Source organism: Alligator mississippiensis, chromosome 5 (genome assembly GCF_030867095.1).
Source record: "Alligator mississippiensis isolate rAllMis1 chromosome 5, rAllMis1, whole genome shotgun sequence".
Classification (NCBI taxonomy): Eukaryota; Metazoa; Chordata; order Crocodylia; family Alligatoridae; genus Alligator; species Alligator mississippiensis.
In genome coordinates, this window is record NC_081828.1 from 27,115,824 (window position 1) to 27,137,831 (window position 22,008).

General features: G+C 42.7%; 1 long non-coding RNA gene and 1 pseudogene across 4 annotated transcripts in view; one reads left to right on the top strand and one right to left on the bottom strand.

The window, feature by feature from the left end:
* LOC109283552 (uncharacterized) overlaps positions 1-22,008 on the bottom strand; it is a 60,312-nt gene that overhangs the window by 4,048 nt on the left and 34,256 nt on the right. For 2 of the 4 annotated variants that reach the window (XR_002090749.2, XR_002090752.2), the window contains 5 exons: positions 11,761-11,869; positions 9,489-9,609; positions 6,384-8,945; positions 3,837-3,928; positions 2,919-3,079 (listed from right to left, as the gene is read on the bottom strand). This is a non-coding gene — a long non-coding RNA (uncharacterized LOC109283552). The remainder of the gene's footprint in view (positions 1-2,918; positions 3,080-3,836; positions 3,929-6,383; positions 8,946-9,488; positions 9,610-11,760; positions 11,870-22,008) is intronic. The other 2 variants (XR_002090750.2, XR_009462356.1) reach the window with 1 other exon arrangement.
* Positions 1,825-1,962, top strand: LOC132251089 (U1 spliceosomal RNA; annotated as a pseudogene).

Sequence of the window (22,008 nt, forward strand, 5' to 3'; positions counted from 1 at the left end):
GAGTCTGATGCCTAATACCATTTCTTTTAATGGAGGGGAAAAGCAATCCAAACCATGCAATTGGATTATTCTAAGGCACAGCAGTGATTCTTCATGCAATTTGATCTCCATACACCAGCTTAGAAGAGGAACTACAACACAAAAGTTATGGCTGTATCTTAGGAGTAAGAAGGGCTATAGATTTTAGGCCCTGATCCTGAAAAGACTTGGGCTTTATGCATTTCCATGGGACTGACTACAGTATGTACACTTAAACATATGCATAAGTATTTGTAGGCATGAGGCTTTATTGGGATTTTAAATTAATATGTATGAATTTGCTAAATTTGATAACATGCTATTAGTTCAGTTGAAATGAAAAACTGTTGTCATCCCTAGCTAAGATTAATGTTATGGATCTCTGGTGGCTTCTGGCCCAGCAACAATTCTATTTAGGAGTGACAGTTTTCATACCATTTAAAAACAGCTAAATAAACTGATCTTCACACTCATGCAGAAAACCAGTGAAACACAGGTTTTATTATATATATTTAAATATACATAATTTATCTATATATGTTTATGAATTTACTATATATATTTAGAAGGCCACCCATCATCATGTGGCGTTTGCTAGAGCTGCGCATGGGAAACATGTGGTGAAGGGACCATAGAGGGATGACCTTACTGTTGGAGAGCAACCAAGCAGGCTGGGAAAAGGGAGACATGATCCATGATTCCAAAACAGAAGTGGCATTTCGACTTTCCAATAAGGGGAGTGAGAGACAGCAGTGCTACCCAGCAGCCTGTATCACAAAGGAGCAAGGAATACTTTCTTCAAAACTGTGTAGGGATCTTTATTACAATAAGTTAAGCCACAATCTTCTCCTAGTTATTTTGTCTCTCCTCCCTGCCATCTGGCTCTCATGGCAGAACTTTTTTCTAGAGGCTAGAGAAGGTTCTTTAGTCCAGATTCTTGCTAGTTTTAAACAAAAGATAAATAGATACCTACTAAGGCTATGGCCATATTTCATCTCCCACCTCCCTCTGCTCTTTATTCACCAAAGCTCAATTACTCCAGCTGTTCCAGAAGAAGAAGTTCATCAATAAACATTGATTAGGAATTTCAACACTGGATCAGACTAGTCAACCCCTGCAGTCCAGGATCCCATTTTTAACAATGGCCAATATTCCAAAGGGAAATGCAAGAAATCCTAAGGTAAACTGCCCTATGGAAACTCTTTAGCTCCCCCAAATTAGCAGATGACTTCTGCCTTGAATTACGGATCTTTCTTTAGATAGTTCAAGCCCCATTTATTTCAGTGGAAGTTAATAATTTCAAATAACTCCCCCCCAAAACTCCACACATCACATCATATCATATCCATTTATAACTGAACAGCTGATAATCAAACTCCTCACTGCTGGTGAATGTGACAGCAGATCGATGCACACAAAATCTTTTAAATCGATTCTTTAGAGACACTGATCTTTTTAAAATATGCTAGTTTGGAAATAGAAACTGCCCCCTGAATGTTGCTTGCAGAGGTACTTAAGTTGCAGCTGGGCTGCTTATCATGTCCACTTCCTCATTAGTATACAGTACTGTAGCTAAATTGGAAGCAATTATTATAGCTTTCATAGTAGGCAGTGCTATGGTTATGGTCACATATAGTGTTCCATTAAAAACTCCTTTTTCACTCATTATATTTTGCTGAAGAGTTTCTTTTTGGCTGAAACTTTTGATGATTAGTCTCAACAAATAGATGACTTATTTTCCTTCATTTGGGGAAAAACCCACATGTTTATTTGAGGTAGAAGAACATGGAAAAAAACAGGGGAGGGGGGAGAGGAGACACCATAATCAACCAGGTGGTTTTCCCAGTGAGGCTTGAACCTTGCACTCTGGTCTGACCCCTGCGATTTCCCCAAATGTGGGAAACTCAACTGCATAATTTGTGGTAGTGGGGAACTGCATCCCCCGTGTGAAACAAAAAAACAAAAAAAAAGAAGGAAAAGAAAAGAAAAAGAAAGAAAGAAAATAGTTGAAGCTCTGCTAAACACATTAAAATGGATTGAAACATAATCTTTTTTTCTACTTTCCTTATCACTAAGTTCTTATTTTTTAATGACGTTATTTTATGTTGCTAATACAGAATATATCTCCATTGCATAGCACCAGGTTTTTCTCATTTAATAACTTTAAGTAGGGATTTAAGTTAAATGGCTCTACACCTTGACCTCCATCTTGTTATGAACCGTAGGTGGCAGAGGCTATATTCGAGTTGTCTCTGGAGTTTTATGCTAAAGACTCTAGTGCTTACCTCAGTAAATAAAATTGTGCTTTAATATTAGCATGCTAAGTATACATTATTATTCTTTAACTTTTCACAGGATGTATTTTGTGGTCCTCAGTGCTTTTAGGCTTGGTAAGAAATGCCTAAAAACTTTCCATACAATGTTCATCAGGCAGCTTTTTGTTAAGTATAGAAGAAATTATATTTTAACATGGTAAGAGGACAAACAGTTAAGATGAGTGAATATCTAACTCTCAGACCCTGAAACTGAAATCATTTTTTTTCTATTTGTCTAAACAGTGCAATTCAATGCAGATATGTTGGGTAAAAAGCATGCATCACAATGGGATACGTTGCCTTTTGCAACCACACAGACTGAATTAGCATGCTACAATCTGCTAAAACTATTTCTGTTCTACTCAAGGTTTGTCTGGTGGTATTGTTCCAGCTCTTTAAACAGCAATCAAAGACCTTGCTTTAACATAAGGCATTGTGTGGCTGAAGTTGCTTCTCATAAAAGAGAAAAAGTATTGTTTTGAGCCCTAGCTTTTCTTGTAAAAAAGTCATGAATTAGTTCTGGGCATGATGTATTCTATTTCACAACTCCAGTTGCTCATCCTATGAGGATCTAAAGGATAGTACCTTATCATCTTTCCATGTTCTCTGAGTTCATTTCATTCCTTTTGTTGCCTCTGGTCTTACGCAAAGTTGTAAGCTGATTGGGGCATGGACTGGCTTTGCCTCTTCACCTGTAGAGCTCTTAGCATAGTGGAGTTCTGATCAGGCAAAGATCTCTTGACATTCTATGATACAAATGAATATTATTGACAACTAGAGATTAGATTATTGCACTAATGAAAACCTTTATTATTTTACTCTACAACAGAGAATAAATAGAGGCCAGATACATTACTGAACAAGCATTCCACTGAGAAATAGTTTAAAATCAGGATCAATATAGCTGTTCTCTGCAAACTGTTATCAGTAGGATTTTTAATTTGCTGACAGACAGTTGTTTTAAAATGTGGTTAGGGTCAGGCAAGTGACACTGTAAAAAATAGCATCTTGCTATTGCACATGCAGTATCTGTTCTACTGTGTCTTCCACTCCTTATTTGTTTAATTTAATGCCAAAACCAAGTTCCCCCTCCTTGCCCCACTGTTAGTACTGTAGAGCTGTTATAGCTTGGGAAGAAGAACAAGCTGTTCTATTCTGTCTCACCTACAAAATTGTCAGATACATTTGATTTCCAAAGTTTTTATAGAAAAATGCAAAAGAGAAATCGGCTTGCTTGGATTTATGTTGATTTTGCCCAGATGGCAACATGGGGAAAAAACTCCAGTTTTTGACCTTTGAAGGGAATACTGTAGTGCTGAAATTCTTAGGAATGAAAAAACACAATGTAGTTCACGCATTTGCTTTTCCAAAACCAAATCAGGAGCCTCTAGCTAGTGAAAGTCCTAGCTTTCTAGATAAAACTGTTAGGAAGATATGGGTATACAATTTCTCTTTAATTTTCCATTTTGAAGGATAAGATGGCAAAGTTTCCTGGATATGTACCATTTTGCAACCAAAATGTACCATTCTCCACACTCCGTCTGCTAGGTGAATGTGAGCACCACGTTAAACCCAGAAGGGGAAATCTACCTCACCTGTCCAAAAGCAGAAAAACAGACTATTATGACAAGATAAGGGGATGACATTTAACCTTCTGATCACAAAAACATCTTTTACTAAAACAACACTTTTTGTTAAAAAGAATTTCTCATTTCAAACACGCCTAATAGCCATGGATTATAACTAGGATTGAGGAATTTTCAAAATTCTCCTTTTACAGCCAATTTTAAGATTATGATCTGAATACCAGATCACCATTACAATCATTTATAAATTCACAGCGGGAAAAAGCCCTTGCTTCAAATGTTCTTAATTAATTCTGTGCCGATGTCATCACATTTTTATCAAATTCATTTAGTCTTTGTCTCTTCTGCTACATTATTTCCCTGACCTCAATTGCCATTGTTTTTATTACCCTTTTCCACTTTATTCTGGGTATTCAGACTACATATTCTGCCCAGTGTTCTTACTTATTTATTTTTTTGCAGTTTCTACTACGTTCTGATTTTCACTCCTCCTCAAATCTCTTTCCGTTCCTGTCTCCTGAGTTTTTATCCCCAGCATATATATTTCAAAGAACTTTTCAGTCATGTTTAATTTTTGTTCATCTCTCAACAAGGACATGTCTCAATCTGTATCAGATGCTTTACATACCATTAAAATACTGTACTACCAAATTAGCTTAGTTTTCGCATTCGTTTTTATAAATTATGTGTCATGGGAATGTTCTGTTTTTCATTGTTTTCCCTGTTTCTACCCTTCCCATGAAAAGGCTAATATCTTTTAGAGGTGGATCCAAGCTACATGTAATATGTGAACATCCCTTTTGGGGTTTGGTTCAGACACATTTTAGTTGTTGGGTGTAAAATATGGGAGCTGAGCATTAGTACAGTTTATTTTACAAAAGTGAAGCAGTTACTAATAACTAACTAAAATAATGAAATTTCCTAAGCCAAGAACAGAGAGAGAGACTGTTAAAACACATTTATGAAGATAGTTGGAAGAATTTCTTTTTTCTATCCCTCGCTTCTTTAGAAGAAAAGAAATCTTGTATTCAATGGATGGGAATGATTCAGGCCAAAGTGATAATGTTACTGGAAATACCCTTTTCATAAACATGAAATACCCATAGTGATTGAGATAGAAAAGTGTGTCATTAAAATCACTGCAAATGCTATGCATAGCAATTTATTGTACTCTGCTAAGACCCTATGAAGCTCGTTTAATAAATGAGGTTCAACGATGGCAAATGGCTTGGTGCAATACAAGTGTCTCTAATCAAATTTGGGCCAGATGAGTTCTGTAGATTCAGTTTATTTCATTAATTTACTACTGTTTAGCACTCATGGTAGATGGTCAACTGATATTACTTGTGACAACACTAAATAAAATAAGCAAAGGAAAATAAGGTATGTGATGTATTACCAAGATAAATCACACCACAGAATACAGGGAGATAAAAAGCCTACAGCAGCAACACTTAGCACACTTCATTTGATTCTCATTCGTCAGTTTCAGTGCCAGTGGCTCAAAAAGAATGCAAAGGTAAATGAACACAAAAATATGATTTACAGTACTTGAAAAGAATTGCGGAGAAATAAATCAAAATCCGAGTATCTTTTAGGCAGTGGTTTATTCAAAATATGGGACTTTTATAATAATATATTGCTAGTGTAAAAACATCAAAGCCCACATGCAGCCATAATAAAACCACAGCCAAGGCAGGAAGTGTAGGTTTTTGTTTTTTATTCAGGAGACAGTTATATTCATCTTATCCTAAAAGGAATGCACAGTCACATTCATTGGCAAGGATGGTTAATGATTTTGGTTACCTTTCTTTTGGGCGGCTCAGTCTGAGACTTGAAAGATGCCATATTCACAGAGGACATATGCTGAGCTGCACACCCAAAATTACTCTTCATTTTTTTAAATCAAAGGCTAGTGCATGGGAAAGATGCCTTGTATGTGCTCCCCACTCACAGCAGCAAAGCTGCTTTCAAGGACCCCATGTAGCAATACCCAGCAGAAAAGTTGCAGAGATACAGGCCAAATACTTATTGTTGCGTGGATCCTCCTATCCTCCAGCTCATAAGAAAGGGCCAAAGAGCTTTTTCAAGCCATTAGGCTACAGCAGGCTCCACAGAGTGGCTCTGCAGTTGCTTCATGGCCTGTGGAGATTATTCCCTGCTAGCCCTTGTCAGAGCACATTAACTTAATTAAAAATGTTAGATGAATGGGAACTTTACTGCAAGTAGCCACCCACCCACAAAGATATTAGGGGGAAAAAAAACCCAAGCTAAATACATATTTATTACTGGTCTCCCATCCTCTAGGGTGAATGCAACACAGCCTATGTAAAAGGAAACAAAAAGTGCTGAAACACTTCACTCTGTTTCTTCAGTTCAGTTCCCAATGAATATACTCCCCCACTAGATTATTTTCAAATGACAACCATGATGATGGTATAGATGACTTTCTAATAACACCAACCTTAAAGTGCTAATGTTTTGTTTGTAAAAAGCTGAGTCGTTTCCGTGAAGGTATCTAGTGCACAGCTGTATGTTGAATGTTTGATTTTCTTTTCCTTAATTGTATGCTAGAAGAACAACAGTGGAATTGTGGTGTTAATGACTGGATTTCGACCACATACTGCTGGACCTCCTAAGATTACATCCTGTACTTGCATTAGCAAGCTCAAAAAGCTATAGCTTTTATAATAAAAATTTTAAGAAAAACCTATTTCAAACCTGTAACATCTTTCCTGGAAAGCTGTTTTCCTGGTATTTTCTCTACAGATGCTTCTTGCATTATTGAAACTTAAATTGTAATACTTTTGCAAGTAGGGATGAAACATTAGACTTCTAGAGCTGTATAAAGTTAAGATTATACATTTCAAAGGTTTAAATAAGTGTTTGCCTGAGAACAGCAATCTCTATGGAAAACACATTTTAGAAAGAAAACACCAGTTGGATTTTCATTCTATTACCATTGAAATGGCACTTCTTTTTGGCTAATGACTGAATAAATCAGAATTTCAGTTGTATATTCACAGCGTTTTTGCCTAGTTATTCTGTGAGATGCAAAAGTGAATGACATCTTTAGAAATAACTCACTTTACAGTAAGAAAGTAGTCTTGAATCTGAGTAATTTATGGTGAAATCACTATAAAGTTTACAAAATAAGTACAAAACAAACTATCTCTAGCTTTTTTTAAATATGAGAGCTGCTTCATAATATTAGTGGCTCTAATACATGCTTCAAATAATTTTCCATCTTGCTTTATTAGCCTGCAATTTCTCCCTGACAGTCTAGTTCACACCGTGCTGCCTTAGGTTTACAGAGGTCTTTAAAAACTAGGTAGCTTCCCAGAGTCCCTTTCTGCAGTAGGGATTGGTAATTCTTTCCATGCTTCTTGTAAGCTTAGCGTTGATCCTACCAGTACTGTGGTCACAGACAGGTTTTCATTTCTATTGATAAGAATTTCTCTGTAGTTCTTACCACTAGAAAAATAGTCCAAGAGCTAGAGCATGCATGCATTCCAGCTCCCTCCCTGGATTGCTATGCAGGAGAGCTCGCCAGCTAGGAGGCACAAGAGGGGTGCTCCCTGGGCCACCCCATCCTTTGGGGAGCCCAGTAATTAACAGCCTGATCTATTGGGATTGGGTGGCCCAGAGCCATTATCCCCTGACACCAACCATCTTGAGGGTTCAGCCGAGTTCCTACTGCAGGAGAAAACTGCCTCCCCACCTTATCAGTCAACTATGGGGGTGGGATTTTCAAAGGCAGGCTCCTCACAGCTCCCTGTGCAAGCTGTCAGGGAGCCAGTGCTCCCCTGCACACTTCATGGGAGGTAGGGAGGGAGAGCAGAGGACTACAGGATATTGGGTGTCCACCACACCCAAGAGAAGTGTACAGCCATTCAAATTAGATGTCTGGAGGAGGTCAATCTTTTTGGTACATATTGATCTAACTTTCTTACAGAAGAGCCAACTCTTCCACAAGAAATCCCTTGAATGGCTGTACATTCTCCTTTCATTCCAGGACAAAGGCTTCTCTCCCAGTACAAATGTAATACCTGCTGTGGCCTCTGCCTCCCACCATAAGCAGTCTCAATTATCAGTTGGAGGACTGGGCACTACTGAGTCACAGGACACAGTTTAAATGCCCCTCCTGCTAAGCAATTCACTTTCCCCTGGTCTCTTATTCCTAGAATTTAATTTTTTCCGACATATTAAGCATTTTTAGTATCTGTGATTCAGTATTCCTATTGTCTGCAAGTTGCAATTGTCATACCCAATGAAAGCTAAAAATGATTTAAATATAGGGGTTAGCTGAAAGAAAAAGATGTCTGGCTAATCATGCACAAAGTAAAGAATGCTTCGTGCTACATAGTGCTGAGTAATGATGCATAGCCAAGTTTTCAGGAAGATGAATTAACTCCCAAACTCCTGAGGCCTCCTTGCATTCATAAACTCAACTCCCTTGCATCATGTGGAGTCATTCACACCTGTGCTAAGTAGGCGTGAATGGCATTCTGATCTGCTACTGTTTACACCCACTTGCAGAGGTGTGAATGTCTGCACAAGTGGAGAATCAGACTCCAGACTACCACTTTCTGTAACTCAAAGAACCCTCTCCTTAGGTTATCTTTCACTTCACCAGCCTGCTTCAAAGTGAAGAAGCTGTAAAAGTTATTAACTATATTACTCTAAAATTGAAAAGTTTGTTGTAATGCACTTCTAATTTTTAAAATCAAAATCTATAATTAAGAATCATCACAGAGTCCAGTGTCTTAGTTAAAAGGGCCTTGACTTGTAGGTCCAATTTTATTTTATTTTTCACTTTAAGAACATTTGACCTTCATAATTTAGATTTTTTTATGAATAATCCCTACACTAGCTGTGAGACAAACTGGCTATTCTTATTGCTGCCATACTATGGATTACTTTCCTGTAGTTGTAGTCCATTTTCATATCCCCAGATTTCCTTCAGTCCTAGCCTGAGAGTAGCAAGACCAGAAGCCATGCTTTCCTCACAAGGTATCTTCTGAATCTGGAAGAAGATGGGAAACACAGCAAAAGTATGTGAATACAATACCCATACTTACAATTCAAAGGGGCCCACACCTCCATTCAATTTCCATAAAGTATGAAATAATAAGAGAACTTAGAGCAGTGGTTTTCAACCTGTGGTCCACAGACCCCTAGGGGTTCACAGAGTATGTTTAAGCTGTCTGCAAAAAATGACTACGATCAATCAAAAGTATGTGAATACAATACCCATACTTACAATTCAAAGGGGCCCACACCTCCATTCAATATTTTTTAGGGGTCCACATATGAAAAAAGGTTGAAAACCACTGATATAGGGGAATGGCAAGAATAATTGTTCCATTCCTTATGTAAAAGAAAGCAAAGTTTATTTCCACTGAACAATATTGATGAGAATTTCAAAAGGGCAACAAACCCCAGTCAGGCCATAGGCAGTAGATGAACAGAGTAGAGCAAAAGTAATAATTCATAACCAATATCAGAGCCAATAATATTGACTTTCTTCAGTTCATGATTTGCACTTGCAGCTCAATATTTTACTTACAGTATTCTTTACTCTTGTCTGAAAAGCTTTTGACACATATTCTGCTGAAAGGCTACCATAAGTCTTCAGTATTTAATATTCAAGCTGTCTGACTGGTCACTCCTAGTCACATGGTATTTGCCTATATGGGATGAAAAAAAAATCTTAATTAGCTTGCTGTTGCAAATATTTATTGAAAGTAAATTATAGCTTTTGTAAAAACCTATAACATTGAAAAAAATCCTCTCTATAAGTTTATTTTCTAAAATATTCACAGCAAGCAAAATATAAGGAGCAAATGCAAACCCAGGAAAGACACATTCATTTAAAAATCTGAGTGAATATTTTCTGGCAATACATTATACTTGCTCTGGTAAAAATGTAAACAACAGTGGAAGTTTGGGTAAGAAAGAGACACAACTTAAGAAGAAATTTACTCAAGAGTGAAAAAATGGAGGGAGGACACAGAGGGGGTGACAACCTTTGAAAAATGAACAAACCTAAGAAAATATTTATCAATCCTACTCACTGTTTGGTCTTAAATGGGAGGAGGTAAGACCAGACCCACTGTAAAATAAAGAGATTATAGGAAACTCTTATTGACCTCAAGGGATGGAGTAGAACGCAGATCAGGAAATGTTTATACAGATAAGGGAGGTATGCAAAATGACTAGTCTGTTGCTCAAGAGAGTTTTCAATTACTCCTTAAACTGGAAAAACAGTAGGATTATAAAAAAAAAACCATGCATTTTTCCTGGAGGTGGTACAAAACCAATGAGTTTCAAGGACTATTCTGGAGTTATGGAGTTAATATTAGGGATTAATGAAGTAAAATTCATAAAGTGGGCAAACATATAGTGTTCACTGTTCACAATATTTAAAAAGTTTAAGATGTACATGGGTTGCAAAGTTAGGTTCAGTTTAGAAGTAGCATGTTTTGATTTTAAGAGTCAGAATAATGGACTATCCAGAATAAGTATCTCTCTCAAAATTTGCCACAATGGAAAACTGCAAGTTTACTTTAAGGATAAGTTAAGATAAGAACGCCTTATGTTACAAGAGTCTGCTTCTTCCTTTACTTTCACCTAATTCGTCGTTCTCTGCTTACATTTTAATGAGAAACTTCATTGTTTTGTCACCCAAAATAACTATACACCCCTTAGGGCCTTCAGTAACTTTTAGGTTATGTTACTGATCACCCTAAGGGTAGAAAGTGAGTGGAAACATGCTGAAATGCTAAGGCCCTGATTCTTTAAGGCTTATGTGCTTAGCTTTATGCATTCTGAATACTTCAGTTGAATTCAGAAGGACTATTTAGTGCATATATCCTCCCAGGATTATAGCCTAAAAAGTGGGATGGAAAACTAAGGCCCAAAGCAATGTGCATCCAAGTTAGGACTCTTACCAAACATGAGGCACAGAAATCCTTGTCTCAGCTTATATAAACTAGGAAGTCTACAGTAAAACTAATTTAGGTCAATCCAATCATTGTAAGGAACACACAGGCCAAAGTTAGCAACATAACACAAAATTAGCTCCACATGCTTGGAACCCTGTTTCCAATGCTTCTAAGTTACACAGAACTGGACAGTATCTAATAGAGAACTTAGGTTTAAAAACTAAGTTCAAATAGAAGTTTTTTTATAGAGGGATGGTGCATTTAATCTTATCCCCCTTATCCATGAAAGAAGATGATTAATTCTTGCTTAAAATACCCAAAATGATGTCATAATTAGACAGACCAAGCATGGAATGTTTCTACTCAAAAGTCTCAGAGATTTTACCATGGAAGATACCCATAAGTCATCCACTTTCTCTCCTCCTTCCTATTCTTCCATATGTCACTCTAAATAATCCTTCTCTACCTTCAAATATTAGAAGACATTATTTTGTGGCCCTTATTAACTAAATTCTTAACTTAATATTTGTCTTTTTAACTCTTCCTCATAATATAATTCTCCCGTTGTCATATTCAGCTGAAATTTTTTTTAAGTTAGGAGGATTGTGTAGGGACTACCTGTGTATTTAGGAGTAAAAACCTCTCATCTCTAATAGTCAACAAGAGAAAGTAAGCTCCTCAAGTTTATAACCTGTTCCAGTTTAATAAGAATTATTCTCCTCTTTCCACCCTGTTTATTGCTGCTGAAACAATTCTGGTGAAAAGGCAAACAGATAAAGGGGAAATGACAAGCAAAGAGAGAGAAAGTGAACAAAAACAGATTAAAGGTATCATCATCATTATCATTATTATTAACTTGTTCTCTGGAAGGTGCTCTAAGTCTTCATCTCTGACCTTCTTTTTCTGAGTATTCGTCCAGGCAGCAGCTCCTACAGATGCTGAGAGAACTGGCAGGTCCACTTCGCTTTTCAGGTCAACTTATTTTCCTCTTTCTTCAACAGAACTGCCATAACCATTACAAACTATGTCAAAATTCATCAGTTCACAAAACATTCCAGAAACATTAGTTGAAGCACAGGCTTCTTAAGTCCAGTATATAAACCTTGCTAGCACAGAGAGAAAGCATGTTGTAACATCTTGAGGCCTGTATCTGCTTTTTGGACCAGCAAGAAAAACAGTACCAGAGAATGGAAAGATAGACAGTCAAGAAACCAAACAAGAGTAGGAAAGATGGAAGTTCTGTGCAGCTTCCCAGATGTCCCTTCTTTCAGTCTTAATATAGATACAACACAACTGCCTCTCTCAAATCTCTCAATATTTTTCTCATAGGCTGCCCCCAGCACATGTTCACTTTGGGCACTGACAGATGTACAGCTCCCTAGTCTAACTCATGGAGCTTCACAGAAAGTGCCATGCCATTATTCTGGATAGTCCATGACTTAGACTGACCCTCCTGACCCAACAGACATTCATCTTCGGGTTGAGAGGGTGGAAGATTGAGCTCCACTTTGGAGCTGATGAAGCTGAGCAATATGAATGATGCATGCCCCCAGAGGCTGGTGGGGCATGGTGACCGCCCTCAGGCAGTGGCAGCAGTGGCAGTGGCCAGAGCATAGTGGCAGCAACCACCCACAGATGCTGCTGGTGGTGTCAGCCGTAAGGAGGGAGGTGGCGAGCGGTGACTGCCTGCAGGCACCATTAACAGTGTCGGCAGCAGCCAATCTCAAGGGGTGCACATGCACCCACATGCACCCGCTATACATCACCAATGCTGAGGAGCTGCGTGTATTCAGCTTCTCTCCCCTAGCCCCTCCCCACCACCACCACCACCACTCCGGTGCTGTCTGCACAATGGGAGTGGGGAGAAGGAAGGGGAGGGAGCTCAGGCTACAGTTTTCCCAGCCTGTGATGGAGGAGGTAGAAGGGAATTGGAGCGCCGCCTGAAGCAGGGGGCTCCAATCCACCTGCCTCCCCACTAGCACAGGCTGGGCAAAACCCAGGCCAAGCTCCCTCCTTTCCCTTCTCCCCCCTCCCATCTTGGAGACAGCATTTAGACAGAAGTTAATGAAGGTGCTCTGCTTTGGAGTGCTTTCACATGAATGCTCATATAATAAAGGTTCATTTGTCATGTGATCGGGGACCTTTAAAGCACTCTACAGCCATGCACTTCTGTCAGGATACAGCTGTAGAGCACTTTCAAGGGACTGATCATGCAACAAATATAATTTCTGTCTGTGCCCTTAATGGCACAGTGGGATCTGTTCACTGATCTCCACATGCATGGTAGGATGAGAAATCTTGGGATCAGATACCAATAACTCCATTACTATCAATCAGTGAGTGCAGGGGAGCCCAGGATCATGATCATGGCAGAGGAATCTTCGAGATCGTGCAAGTAGAAAGCTGGGTGCCCAGCTTTGTGTTATTTGTCTTTTTGGTATTTGCAAACACTTTCTGTTTGACTGTCTTCTTCAGATCTCATAAGAAGCTGAATATTCCTCATGCAATTCATGATTGAAAATATTGCATATGCTTTTGTAACTTTTTCATGGTTTGTATCATATTGTACAAAGTCACAGAAATGCTGAAAAACATATGAACACAAGAATTTAATGGTTTTAATGCATGTGAGAATCAGCTTTTAGAAACTACCTGACTTAACCATAAGATAATATAATATTTCCATGGGGGGGGGACACCTCAGGAGGGGTGGGTCCTTTACCCACCCACTCAAGGGCTACAGCCCTCCCACAGGGCACAGAGCCTACCCGCCTGGCCCCAGCCATGCCCCGCCACATGGCCCAGAGCTTACTGGTAGCAGCAGTAGCCACCAGAACACTTGGGACCTTGTGGCACAGCTCCCTCCTCCTCCTCCCCACATGGCACAGGGCAGCAGGGGGCAGTGTGGCTTGGGGCCCCGAGTGACAGCCATGCTGCCAGCCCAAGCAACCTGCAGCTGCCCAAAAGTGCGCAGCACTGTGTGACACTGCACCAAACTGGGCTGCACCTGTGCAATATGGCAGAGGCAACACCAGGTGCCAGGCAGCCAGTGCTGAGCCACATTGTTCCACAATGCTCCACGCCACATGGGGGAGCTGTGCCATGAGACCCCAAGTGCCCCAATGGTCACTGCTGCTGCCAGGAAGCAGCAGGCCATGTGGGGAAGCTGGGTCCGGGCAGGGGGACTCTGGGCCCAGATGGAGGGGCAGTAGCCCCTGCAGAAGGGCTCTGGTCCCTGAGGAGGGGGGGGGGCTATAGCCCCTGTGGAGGGCCTTTGGGCCCTACAGGGGAGCTGTATGTCCCATTCCTCCTGAACAGCCTCTGCCTATGCCCCCCCATACCCACTGTATCCCCACAAATAACCCACAAACCCCACACTCCCAACCCACCACCACAAACCCCTCACCCACATATCTGGCCCTGTGGGTCAGGAGTGAGAGGCCTGGGCCAGGGGGTAGACTATGGGTTGAGAGTGAGGGTCAAGGGCAGGGGCACAGCACTGGCATATCAGTGCTGCTCAGCGCTGCACATCCTGGTGAGCAAAGGGGGTAGAGGCAGCTCTGATTTTTCTATGACAAAAAGCCAAAAGCAAATGCCAAACTGCATAGATATTTAGAATTTATTTTATTATGATGATAAAGGCAGTGGTAGGCTTCAAAACTGCTTTAAACTTGTAAATGTATCAATAAAACATTGCCCAACTGATCTCTCTATCTATAGTGGCATTTCATTTTAATGGTGAAAGAAACCTATTTTGGGTTTTTTAATGAGAGAATTTGGGTTTTCTTATCAGAGAATTTGCAATTTTTAAACAGGGAACACCAAGATCTCTGCTGGTGAGATAAGTGGTGAGACCTGGGCAGACCAGGCTGTCCAGGGCCAGCACTGGGGACCCAGCTGGAGGGCAGATGAAGTGGCTGACCTGTTGGCCATTTCGGGCCAAGAGGGACACTTGGACAATTCAGAGCAGGCCACCACAAGGAGCATATTGCCCGGGTGGCAGCTGCCCAAGTGGCAGAGCGAGGACACTGCATCTGGGTCTAGCAGGCATGCAGGCATGGGGCCACAGGTCCAAGGGGGCAGATGCTGTTGCAGATGCACAGCAGGTCACAGCCAGGCAGCAGCCCCCACTTCCAGACTGCTGCAGTGGGTAGAGGGTGCAGGGGCCACTCCAGGTCAGGGCTGCTTCAGCAGTGCAGCTGGCACAAGGGGTAGTGTCCCCAGATACCAGTTGGCTGGGCCTCAGAAGATCCTGAGAGCAACTAGCCCTTAGCTGCTTGCCAGGGCAGGTTTTTATACTGCTGGGACCAGCACAGGGAAGGTTTTTATACTGCTGGAGTCAGCAAAGGTGCTGGCCCCAGGCTCTAGCTCACCCTGGCTGCAGATCTAAGAGAAGCTGGGTAGGGTTATTTTGCTCCAAGTGGCACAACTTGCCCCACACCAAAGTGCATGGTCTGGGCACATGCACTGAGGCAAAAATCCCTGGCTCAGATTTGTGCCCCTCCTATTCAAGCTGCTGCACGTGCATGTGCCTGCATGTGTGGATGTGCCGAGAAAGGGCAAGACCAGTGTGGGAGATGAAGGCCCTATTACAAAATACTATCTAACACTACATGGACAGAAAAAGGCAGAACGTCAGAATAGAATCCAAATAACAAAAAAAACAAAAAAAACAAAAGCAAAAAACCCTACATAAACAACCAGATATCCAAGTTGTGGCCCTACTGGTCTAGTGGCAAAAGCAATCAGGACTCATTTTAGAGGTGATATCTTCTATTAAACCAACTAGAATTATGCAAAAAATGTCTTTGATTGAAAGCTTTCTGACACAAACACTCTTCATTAGTCATAGGAAAAAAGATTGTAAAAGTTCTCCTGGGTAGAAATGAAATATGAACTTTCATTTCTACCCAAGAGAACTTTTACAATCTATTCTCCTATGCCTGATGAAGGTGTTTGTGCCCAGAAGCTTGCATTTTTTTTTTCTTTTTGCAAAAATCTAATTGGTCTAATAAAAGATATCACCTCTACCACAAGTCTTGATTGCTTAGAGGATATACTAAGCATTTAAAAGGTACAAAAAACAAACTGGAGGACTAGGTATGTATAAAGTGGGGGTGGGAAAAATATGGCCTGCCAACGGATTCGATCCAGCCCATGGGTGGACAGCCACCAGCTCACTAGATCTGGCCTATGAGTAGCCAGTGACTTTGGCCACTGCATAGCGCTGGCTGGGCAGGTGGCTTTGGCCCAGCAGCATCAGGCATCAGTTGTGCACCCAGGTGGGGCTTTCCCCACAGCAGACAGACAGCTGCATCAGCTGTGGATGCAGTGGGCAGGTTTAGGAGCCCGGACACAGAACCTGCTGGCAGTGTCCACAGCTGACCCACTGCTCTTCTGGCATGGTGGAAACTCCTTCTGGGAGCCTGCCAGTGGCATCAGCTGTGGATACAGGCAGGAGCTGCTGCTGCACAGGCAGGCAGCAGCATCTCTCTCTGACTTTTCTCGTTTCTCTGCCTCTCTCGTTCTCCCTACCCATTCCTCCTGGCTGAACCTGTCATGGCTGCCCACCCGGCATGGAAGCAGCTCCTGCCTGGGTCCACAGCTTAACATTATGGCTTTGGCCAGGTTCTGGAGGGAGGAAAGGAGGGGGAGAGAGACAGAGAGAGACATAGACAGAGACAGAGAGAAAGAAAAGAGAAAGACAGTGAGAGGAAGAGGAAAAGAGAGAGAGAGAGATCAGAGAGAGAGAGACAAGAGAAAGAGAGAGATGTATTTGGCCCTCAACAGGTCCCCAAAACTCATTAATTGGCTCTCCAGTTGAAAAAATTGTCCACTCCTGTTCTAAAGAAAAAGAAACTGAAAAAAGAGAAAAATGTAGTTTATGCCATTCAGCACCAATCCTGGGAGCTGATTTAGAGGTACCAAAATGGCAGCTTCTGAAAAGCCTGTGCCATGGAAGCAGTACCACCTACACCATGGCAGCAGCAGCCCATGTACCTGGAGCCTGCACCAAGATAGCAGCAGCAATGGCAGTGGTCAGTGTGCTGCAAGGTAAGACTCTCAGTCACTCAGTACCACCACCACCTTTTCAAGTGCTCAGCACTTCCCCCCCTCCTCCATGCCCAGGTTACCAAATTCCTAACTATACTTCTATTGCAATCAAAAAATTATCAAGCAACAATCAGTTTCTCTTTTCTATGACTGATTTTATATGCATGGGAATGAGAGTGTTGCTGGTGGAAATCCTTTTTAAAAGTAGGAAGCATAAACAAAAATAAAAATAAGATGTTTCTTGTAAATGTATCTTTAACAGAAAATCGGTGAAGGTTTTTTTCAGTCTCAGTTACGTTTCTGAAGGAGGAAGATCAGGATTTTTTTTAGAAAGCATGCAATGCCAGTATTATTAAAATGGTTGTAGGTTCCTGAAAAACCAAGCCAGACAAAGATCTAAATGTGCTAAAGGAAGTGGGGAAAGAAACTAAGGAATTAGCAGGCATATTCACAAGTTCATTTAGTTTAGAAGAGACCCCTGGGGACTGAAAAGTGGCTAACATAACAAAGTTATTTTAAAAGTGCCTAGAGACATAACAGGAAACCACAGACCAGTTAGCTTGATATAAAATGTGAAGAAAGTCCTAGAATATCAAATGGGGAAGCACTTGAAGAAGCACAGCTTGATTAAGGATTGACAGTATGAGTGTGGAGAAAGGAGGGGGAATGGAATTCATGGCTCACTAAATTGCAGGAATTCTTTTTTGAAGATTTCTGCGAGGTTGGACTAAGTAAATGTAGCAGACACCATCACTATGTGCTTTTATATCTAGAAAACAAAATGTACATCCTTTTTCAGTGAAAGGTTAGCCCCTCTCCCTGGTGTCACATCAACACAGTGTGTGTGTGTAAAAGAACTCAGCAGTGTTTGGCGCTAGCTAAACGTTTCTCAGTGAATTTTTGCCACTAAAAATGGACCTTTTTGCGATAAAATAAAAATGAAATAAAATAAAGGCATAGTAAACCAAATGTGTTAATTCAGAAGAATTTGGTGACATTCTTCAACCTTGTATTAAAACCACTTTTGAAAATGTTTTAGAAATTTGTGTTTACTAAAAATCTTCAGTAAACTAAACATTTTAATAACCATATCAATAATATTTTTTAAAATAATAATTCATAATTGTATTTTAATTCTGAAGAAAACATAAGGATTGGGTCAAATTTAAAACCCTTGAAACAATTTTTGGATTTTGGGGTTTTTTTCCCATGGGACTAGAGATAGTCTTTGGTATACCACACTCCAGGGCACAGGTGTCAAATGTACCCACAAAGCTGTGCCGTGTGGCTTGTGGAGCAGGGCAAGTGAAGGCAGGGCCAGCCAACAAAATCTGGAGAGTGGAGCATCACTGGGATGAGTCTTGGCAGCAGAAAGTGAGTGATGACTGTGTTAACCTTTGAGGCCATTTTTGCTGTTCACCCTGTTTCTGCTGCCATATTTGAATCTGGATCCGACCTGCAAGGAACTCCATAGTCCAGATTGCCATGGGGACAGGGTAAGTTTGCCACCCTTGCTATAGGGCAGGATTCTCCCTTTTTGGACTTGAAGCACCCCTCATTATACTCGAGGCACCCTCATTGGACTTTATACACCCCTCCATAACTTTGGAAAATTGAGTGGCACCCCATTTCAAAAACTAATTTATATATTACAGTGTTTAGCTCCTTGCAGAGGAGATAGGGAGTCAGCCAGGCAGGGACAGGTCTGAGTCTGCACTTACTTGCTTAGCTTACATGCTTGTCTCCTCATGCCTCATAACACCCTTCAGAGTACTGGTAGCACCCTAGTGTGCCTTAGCACCCAAGTTGAAAATCACCTCTATAGAGGATACATTGACTAGAAGGGGGTAGCTTATAACTACCGGACGAGTGACCGGACGAGGAAGACGGCAGGAGAACTGCATCAGAGAGACCAACTGGCGGCTTCGGCAGTGGTGTCTCGAGGCAGGCTTCGGCTTCCTGGACCATGACCCGCACATCACGACGAGGGACATGCTCAGCTGGGATGGGCTTCACCTGTCCCCCAAAGGTAAGCGTGTGTTTTCTTCTAGGTTGGCGGATCTCCTCCGGCGGGCTTTAAACTAGGCTCGTCGGGGGGAGGGGAGTACGAGGGCAGGGGAAGCTGTGGACCACCAAACCATGTGGCACCCACAAGGACAGCCCAGCCTGAAGAAGGAGAACATTGGGAACCTGAAAGCCATGGGGAGGCCAGCACAACAGAACAGGTAAGGAACAAGAAGGTAAGAAACAATGGGCCCCATGGGACTGGGAGCAGGGGGGCAGCAAAGGCGCCAGTCGCAGGGCTCAAGTGCCTATATACTAATGCTAGGAGCATGGGGAACAAGCAGGATGAACTAGAGCTCCTGCTTGCACTAAACACCTATGACTTAGTGGGGCTAACAGAGACCTGGTGGGATTCATCCCATGACTGGGCGGTACATATTGAGGGCTATAGATTGTACAGAAAGGACAGGTCGGGGAAGAAAGGGGGGGGGGTTGCACTTTATGTCAGTGAGCAATATACATCAACCCTCATCAAGACAGAATCCGAGGCTGAGGAAGTAGAAGGATTGTGGGTTAGGCTACATGGGGGCAAGGAGAAAGGGATTTGGTGGTAGGGGTCTGTTACAGACCCCCACACCAAGGGGAAGAAATAGATGCGGGGCTCCTGAGGCAGCTCTCGGAGACCATAAAAGCTAAAGAGGCGGTAGTCATGGGGGACCTAAACTACCCGGACATCTGCTGGGAGACGCAGACAGCAAGGTCCCATCGCTCACGCAGGTTTCTAACTTGTGTACAGGACCTCCACCTGACACAGGAGGTGTATGGTCCCACTAGGGGGAATGCCATACTGGATCTGGTATTGGCAACGGGAGATGACATGATAGGGGACCTCCAAATCGGTAGCTATCTGGGAGACAGTGATCACCTTATGATAGAATTCAACATAAGATGGCGAGTGGGTAAGGTAACTAGTAGGGTGAAAGTGCTAGACTTTAGGAAAGCTGATCTCATTGCACTCAGGCGATTAGTCAAGGAAGCACTGCAGAGTAGGAGTTTTGATGGGATGGGTGCCCAAGAAGGGTGGCTGTGCCTAAAGGAAACGATCCTTTGGGCACAAAGCAAGACGATCCCCGAGCGAGGCAAAAGAGGGAAAGGGGCCAGGAGGCTTCCATGGCTGACCAGAGAAATCCAGGGCAGCCTAAGGGCCAAAAGGGGAGCACATAAAAAGTGGAAACAGGGAGAGATCACTAAAGATGAATATACCTCCTCTGCTCGCGCTTGTAGGGAGGCAGTTAGGCGGGCCAAAGCTACCATGGAGCTGAGGATGGCAACCCAAGTAAAGGACAACAAGAAATTGTTTTTTAGATACATAGGGAGTAAAAGGAAGGCCCAGGGAGGAATAGGACCCCTGCTAAATGGGCAGAAGCAATTGGTGACAGATAGAGGGGACAAGGCTGAACTCCTCAACGAGTTCTTTGCCTCAGTGTTCCTAAGCGAGGGGCACGACAAGTCTCTCACTGGGGTTGTAGAGAGGCAGCAGCAAGGCGCCACACTTCCATGCGTAGACCCTGAGGTGGTGCAGAGTCACTTGGAAGAACTGGATGCCTTTAAGTCGGCAGGCCCGGATGGGCTCCATCCCAGGGTGCTGAAGGCACTGGCCGACATCATTGCAGAGCCACTGGCGGGAATATTCGAATGCTCGTGGCGCACAGGCCAAGTCCCGGAGGACTGGAAAAGGGCTAACGTGGTCCCCATTTTCAAAAAGGGGAGGAAGGAGGACCCGGGCAACTATAGGCCGGTCAGTCTCACCTCCATCCTTGGTAAAGTATTTGAAAAAATTATCAAGGCTCACATTTGTGAGAGCCCGGCAGGACAAATTATGCTGAGGGGAAACCAGCATGGGTTTGTGGCGGGCAGATCGTGCCTGACCAACCTAGTCTCTTTCTATGACCAGGTTACGAAACGCCTGGACACAGGAGGAGGGGTGGATGTCGTATACCTGGACTTCAGGAAGGCCTTCGATACGGTATCCCACCCCATACTGGTGAACAAGTTAAGAGGCTGTGATGTGGATGACTGCACAGTCCGGTGGGTGGCGAATTGGCTAGAGGGTCGCACCCAAAGAGTCGTGGTAGATGGGTTGGTCTCGACCTGGAAGGGTGTGGGCAGTAGGGTCCCGCAGGGTTCGGTCCTTGGACCGATACTCTTTAATGTCTTCATCAGCGACTTGGACGTGGGAGTGAAATGTACTCTGTCCAAGTTTGCAGATGACACAAAGCTATGGGGAGAAGTGGACACGCCGGAGGGCAGGGAACAGCTGCGGGCAGACCTGGATAGGCTGGACAAGTGGGCAGAAAACAACAGGATGCAGTTCAACAAGGAGAAATGCAAAGTGCTGCACCTAGGGAGGAAAAATGTCCAGCACACCTACAGCCTAGGGAATGACCTGCTGGGTGGCACGGAGGTGGAAAGGGATCTTGGAGTCCTAGTGGACTCCAAGATGAACATGAGCCGGCAGTGTGACGAAGACATCAGAAAAGCCAATGGCACTTTATCGTGCATCAGCAGATGCATGACAAATAGGTCCAGGGAGGTGATACTTCCCCTCTATAGGGCGTTGGTCAGACCGCAGTTGGAGTACTGCGTACAATTCTGGGCACCACACTTCAAGAAGGATGCGGATAACCTGGAGAGGGTACAGCGAAGGGCAACTCGTATGGTCAAGGGCCTGCAGACCAAGCCCTACGAGGAGAGACTAGAGAAACTGGACCTTTTCAGCCTCCGCAAGAGAAGGTTGAGAGGCGACCTTGTGGCTGCCTATAAGTTCATCACGGGGGCACAGAAGGGAATTGGTGAGGATTTATTCACCAAGGCGCCCCCGGGGGTTACAAGAAACAATGGCCACAAGCTAGCAGAGAGCAGATTTAGACTGGACATTAGGAAGAACTTCTTCACAGTTCGAGTGGCCAAGGTCTGGAACGGGCTCCCAAGGGAGGTGGTGCTCTCCCCTACCCTGGGGGTCTTCAAGAGGAGGTTAGACGAGTATCTAGCTGGGGTCATTTAGACCCAGCACTCTTTCCTGCT